Raw genomic sequence first — 7,143 nt, 5'->3', positions numbered from 1 at the left:
AATATTTCTTATGCCCCGCGCAGCTGAGTGAGAGGAAATTTGAAATATGAGATTAATAAGACTAAAACGTAAAAATGCAGCCAAAAAAGGCAACACTAGCGCCAGTTAACCCTGAAACATATTTATTTAGCTTTGAGCAAGCGATGGTAGTTTTCTTTATTTTTCAGTTTTTTTTATTTAAAATTTTGTTTTTTTTTTATTTTTTGGTAGATGGTTTGCAAAATTTTTGCCAATAAAGCGGCAATGAAGAAGGCGGTGATTAAAAAATTAGCAACTTCGTTTGCAGTAACAACGTGTCAGCGGCAATGCATACAGGAAGACGGTCAAGCACATCAACAGCAGCAGCAGCAGCAGCAGTAGAGCAACAACAATAACAATTACAGTAACATCAAAGTTACTCGTATAACAACATGCTTTGAGCGGCTATAACAAGGGAAAACATACCGCAAAACCCATTTATTAATTTTACTGCTTTGCTTAAGCTGCCGCTGGACGTTCTCATTGCCACAATGCGCAGCAATTGTTGTTGGCGCTGGTGCGATGAAGATACTCCACGAGTGGTGGCGACCGCTGCAAGACATCATCCTTCCTGCCTGAATGCCTGAATGGCTGAATGGCTGGCTGGCGCGATTGCAGGCAAACAAAGCAGCCACAAGAAGATAACAACAACAACAACAACAGCAAGAAGAGTGAACACCGCCACCGACACTGCCGCCATCTCCATAAAATGTGGTGATTGATGAAGCCGAATTAAGTAAACCGTACCGCCAACTATACAACCATCAAAAGAGTTAAGCCAAAAACACAAAAGCAAAAACAAAAACAAAAACAAAACAACGCAGCAAAGGCAACAGTAAGCAAAAATGCTGAGGCGCTGAAGCGAAAGAAGCACAGCTTCAGGGATTTTGAAAACAAAAAAAATAAGCGCACACCAAAAACAGATTTGATGTCCGAAAACGCAGGCGCAAAAAGTGCGCTATGGCTAAAGCTATGTTTGTAGGTATGAAACACGCCAGAAATCTGCAATTTAGTGGCGCGTATTGTGTGAACTCATCATTGTCAGAGAGACGGCAAAGCGGCGCATGCAAACACAAGCGCATGCATACAAACACCCGCAAGCTCATATGCATGTGCGTGTGTGTGTATGTGTGCATGTCGGTACATGTCATGTAGAAACGCAATTGACGATGCGAATCAATGCCCAGCCCATGTGCCAAAGGGCTAAAATACACACACACACACATACGTAGGTATGCATGTGTATATGCATATGAGTAGAGCTGCTGCATACTTAACTGGTTAGTTAGTTGTTGGTTGGATGCATCAAATCCCAAAACCACCTTCGCTACCGTCATCGGTGGCACCACCATCGGTGTCGGTGATGGGCTACAGTGTTTTGAAATGGGAGCAATTGTTTTGGAGATTTTAAAATTTAACAAAACGCGGTTAATTTTCACACAACTATATGGTACTATTGGCCAGAGAGTCAGTAATTTACTAAAACTCGCGAAAAAGTTTATCAAGATTTGTATTAAACATTGGCAACACTAGAGACAAGCCCTGGTTTAAGCAAGATGCCTGCTGTTCAGCCCTAACCTATCCCAGTTTGAATGTATGATAAAACCGTTGAAGGAATTATGGCAAATTATAGTTATTGATATTTCGAGAATAATACACAACAATAATAAAGTCTGTTGTACTCCTTTGAAGCATTCGAAACATGTTCTTTAATCCTAAAGCATTCTGGCGATATGTAAAATCCAAAAAGTGCTGCTCTTGCTTTCGCTTGGATGTCTTCTTCAATGGAAACTATGCTTTCTCTACCTAGGAGGCTGTTGACCTGAACCATTTCTCTGTTGAGAATAGGACGATGATAGGAAAAGTAGGAAATGAAAGGGGGTGTTTCGGGTGTAAAGTGTCTTGAAAAAGGCAAATTGATGATGTTGCCTCTTAGTGTTGTTGATGCAGAATCGAAATTGAACATATCTTTCAAGAATTTGATAAATGTTTCGTAATTTTTCACGTTTGTGTAAATGTAACTTGATCAATTCCATTGCGATTCCATTTACCTCCTTCTCTATATCCATACAAAATATCTATCAAACAAATAAAATTAAAATTTTCTTTTGAAAAATGCAACCAATCCATCAGTATTTTCTTATGACGTTGTCACGTTAAACTATCGTTAGTAAACCGACTTTACAGACAACCTCTTTTTGTCAAAAAACGCTCTGCTCTTGCCTATCCGCTTCAACTAATTTTGAATAAATCGTTAGCTTGTGGATAATTTATAGGTGCTTGGAAAGTTATTTCTATCACACCTATATTCAAAGCTGGGAATAATCGCGAACTACAGACCTATTTCCAAACTTTCAATGGTTTGAAAGCTCTTTGAGTATATTGTAAAACAAAAATTATACTTCGCTGTAAAATGCAATATATCAGTAATAAACATGGTTTTATGGCTGGTAGGTCAACTGCCATTAATCATGCTGTTTTCTCAAATTTTTGTACGTCGGCTTTCGCTAATAGCTTTGTTGCAGTTTATACGGATTTTTCCAAGGCCTTTGATAAAGTCTGCCACGCAACTTCAATCTCTAAACTAATAAGTTTTGGGTTTCACTCTACCTTCCCTAAATGGATAAAGACGCACCTTTTCAATCGTGAATGTGTAATTGTTGTCGATAATGTATCTTCTTATCCCTTTATTGCCTCTTCTGGTGTCCCTCAGAGCAGCATTTTGGGTCCATTGTTATTTGTAATATCTGAATGTTTTTATTTCTCCGAGTTTCTTTTATAGGCAGACGACTTAAAAATTTTTAAAACTTTACGAAAACTGTCTGATTCATACGATCTTCAACCAGACCTTAACAACGTTGTGGCATAGTATTTAATTAGGAAATGCTCTCATGTGTCATTTTCTAAGTTAAAGCATTTAGTCTCTACCTCATAAGAATTCGCGTCTAAATACTCTTAATGAAATTACTGATTTGGGTGTAATCTTCGACATCACCTTTCAGTTTCTTAGTCATTTAAATTTTGTCATCGCTAAATCGTATTCTACACTTGCCTTCATTCGGTTTGCTTCCAATTTTACGGATCCTTATACTTTGAATTCACTGATTACTTTACTCGTACGGTCCAAGTTGGAGTATGCCGTCTTTATTTGGAGGCCTTATCATCGGTGCCACAACAATAGACCTGATGGCATTCAAAAGAAATTTGTTCGTTTTGCACTCAGATCTTTGAACTTCACTTATCCGTATCCTTCATATAATGCAAGGTGTGCATTTCTAAACTTAAAATCGTTACAAAGTAGAAGAAGTAGACTGTCACTCTGCTTTGTTTTCGATCTTAGAAATGGGACAGTTGACTCGCCTATACTCTTAGAGCTCATTCATTTTTACATACCTCGAAAAAATCTTCGGAGTAATGATTTATTCTTCCTAGAGCGGGTTAGAGCTGTTTATGCCTCAAAATCACCTACGATTAGAACACTGAATGAGCTCAACCATATTTCAAGTTCTTTGACTTTTGATTTATCGATATCTAAATTTAAGTTTAAATTATCGCTTAATGATTTCTTTAAAAAGTACCGAAACATGCACGTTCATATATATAATTCTTACAAATACTCTTAGTTCTATGTAGTCTGCAAGAAACCTTGTATTTCTGGACTTACTAAATGAGTAAATCAATAATCAATGATGCTCTAGCGTGACTTCTCCCTAATATAGCTCCAAGGCTCCAAGGTAATAGCAGGCGATTACTGCCATTGGTTGCTGACTTCATAATCCTTTATGCAGCAACCATCTGGGCAGGAACCAAAAATACTAAACTACGTGAAGTCGCCCAGGCAGAGCCACACACTGTCACTTATAGAACTATGTCTGATGACGCAATTTGTGTAATAGCTGTAAAATTGGACTGTAGAATGGGCTTTATAACGTGGAAAGAGCTCGGCCCACACCGGAATAAAAAACAGCTGAGCGATTACTAAAAGTTGGCCGGTGGCAGCAGCGGTGTAATCAGTCGTAAAAGGGCCGATGGACCTACAAACTCATACCAAGGTGGTGATGAATGATTTGGAAGAAATCATGGATACACTGACTTTCTCCTCTTACAGTTGCTCCGCATACATGGCTGATTTCGAGAACACCTGCACCGTTTTAAGCTGGCAGTCAACCCTTTCTGACCAAACTGGACATAGGTCAGCCACTTTGCAATTCGGTTAGGGAAATTTTCATGAAAAGGATATTGTCCTGTAAGCGTGGTCGTGGTGGTCATTTGCCTGATGTTATTTTCCACTATTAACGGCATACCTTCCTCTTTATAATGAAATAAACATCCGATCATTTATATTAAAAAATAGCATTTTTCTTTGAATGTCAAAATAACACCTTTGTTTGGAAAACTCTATATTAGGGAACGTATCCCACATACCAGTGATGTGACGGTACCTTTGAGATGGTTTTGATATTTTGATTTAAAACTCTTTAAAGAAAAAAAAATAAAAATTTTGCAACACTTAGTGTTTAGTTTTAATGTTGATTTCCGGTATTAATGCAACCAATGGAAGTTTGAAGTTTTAAAATTTATTGTTACCTTTTTTGCAAATAAGTGAAAGTGCTTAAGTGTTCTAAAGTACACAACTTTATTATATTGGGTAATAGTTACGTTATTCAAAACAACAATAAAAAATAAAGTTTCGTGAGATTTTGTGATTTTGCTGCACTGAAAAACCGTCTACAGATGTTTTGCAAAGCAATCGGCCTTTTCTGAAGACTTCAAGCCTAAAATGATATTATCTCCTCTTAGTGGCATTCCAGTGCCCACTATTGGCTTCAAGTTTTCATTCACTTTCTATAGAGAATATTGGGTTCAATGAGGTGAAAGTTTCTTTCTAAACGCTTTAAAATATTGCTACCCTTCGTTTTTTAGAGCTTGCTTTAGTTTCTTTTGCGCATTTTTCAAAATATTGCGGCTAGAGATTTGAATTCTTTTATTTCCTTAGATAGTTTCTTTTTCCAGTGGCAGAATGCTTAGTCTTTTGGAAAGGTTTTTTCCAATTTTTTCTCTTCCACAGTTTTGGCGTACCTATTCATATAAGCAGATTGTTTGAACGAACGAATAAAAATGAGGTTTGCACTTCGACCTCATGATCTGTTGCACCTTCTACTTAGCACAGTACTCAATCCACTGTACCCATCCCTCAATAAACTAAGCTGGGTTTGGCTGAGCGTATGTGCCTGTGAGCATTATCAGTGTTTATTCTTAGGAATGGTTATAAGTTCCTGTGATTATACGCCCCAGTAAGGACTTCGAATGGGCAGGTGGTAGGTAGGTAAAGTGGTTGAAGTACCACCACTGCTACTCCGCAAGTAGCACTAAAGCGCCGTTTTCGTACCATTATGAGACATCCAACGGGCAGATATCTATAGCCAGCTAGAGCTGTTGATAAAATGGAGAAGCTTGATTGAATTTAGGTTGTCAGTGCGTCAGGCTATCGAAGAAAAGATCATTCACTGACCTTAATCGTCTAGCTGCCAAGCCCGGAAATTTAAAGGCTCAACAGTTCCCTTCTCTGAAAGGTCCCCACAGCTTCTGCAATGCGGGTTAAGTGGTAAATTTAGCTTCGCATAACGCAACCCTTTAATTTTGTTGCCAGCGAATGTCTCTTTGCCCGGGCTCTTCACTTCTAAGCTTCTGCTTGTTGGTGTGCTGTCTCGTAGTAATGAAGGGATCATGTCCTACTAATAATGAGGCCACATTTTTACAAGCTAATGCTACCGCTACTTTATTGTTCCGAGTTATATCCCCGTGTCCGGAGACCAATATGAGCTGGATGCGGTTGTGCATTCCTGGAAAGTTTAATTTCTCGGTGCACTCAAGTAGCAATGAGAGCTTAACTTCAAGGGAAGACCACACTTTAACCACCGCCTGACTGTCGATCAGAATGAAAATTCGCTCCGTCTGGTTTCTGTCTAAATTGATTTCTGCATTAGACAGATAAAACACACCGCCTCTTGGAAGATGCTAGGAAAACATTTCAGTTAATGGAGGAAACTATTTTACAAATAAAATAGGCAATCTTCGAGATTAGTTTGATGTCTTTAACTATCTGTAAGAATCCCAATTGTGAATAATACTAGCGTCAATCTACTACGTTATTAAGGACATCCACACACAAATACACCAAAAGAAAGAAAAAGTTGTTTCTAATAGCGGTAGCCCGTCGACAGGCAATAGCAAACCTTCGAGCATATTTCTGCCACAAAAAAGCTATTCATAAAAACCTTCTGCCGATCGGATTTGGCTGAAAACTGTAGGTACCTTCATTTGTGGAAGAACATCAAGACGCACACCACAAATAGAAGGAGAAGATCGGTCAAATACCTAACCTTCTGGTGACTTCAAGCCATGCCACTGCAGGGTACACTCTTGCAGTTTTTATTCAAATGCAGGTGTACTTCTAAAGATATCATCTCAGTGAAGCTGGGCAAATGGGAGTTGCAAGCTCTCAGTAGACTTATTAGAAAATTAATATTGTCATCGATGTCTCCGTCATTCCTGCAATTGCATATTGTAATTTAAAAAAGGCAACACGAACTTGAAATACCTCGCATTATGCCTATGTCTTCCAGTTCTTAAATAAAAATAAGTTCGAGATTTCTTCAAATATCCGCTTGTGCTCCCACATTTACCTTGCGATTGCACATTTGCGAAACACTGCACTACGGCAGTTCGGTAAAAAAAATCGCCGAAGGCCGCATCAGTGCACCAACATCAGCTTACTTTGTTGTAGTCAGTTTCAGTACTCAGAGCTTCACACTTTTCCTTTTGCTCAACTCGCGGCGCTCGCTCACACATACGCATTTAAGGCTTCCTACTATCATTTATTTGTTGTTGTTGTTGTGTTGATTATATTTTCTTTTTTCGTTGTTGAGTGGTGCAGCTTTAATAGCTGTGGGAAACACATTCGCATAGGCGGACAGACATACAGCGTAGCAACACACGGAAACACACGGCAAGTAATGTTCGCCTCTTTCGACGTATGTAAATATGCGTGTGTGTGTGTTGTTCTGTGTGAATGCACGCCTTTTGGTCTCTTTTGCTGGCGAACGCCTTGTTATTGTTATAAAT

Source organism: Anastrepha ludens, chromosome 3 (assembly GCF_028408465.1).
Source record: "Anastrepha ludens isolate Willacy chromosome 3, idAnaLude1.1, whole genome shotgun sequence".
Taxonomy (NCBI): Eukaryota; Metazoa; Arthropoda; class Insecta; order Diptera; family Tephritidae; genus Anastrepha; species Anastrepha ludens.
The sequence above is the reverse complement of the archived record's forward strand: the minus strand, read 5'-3'. Positions refer to the sequence as shown.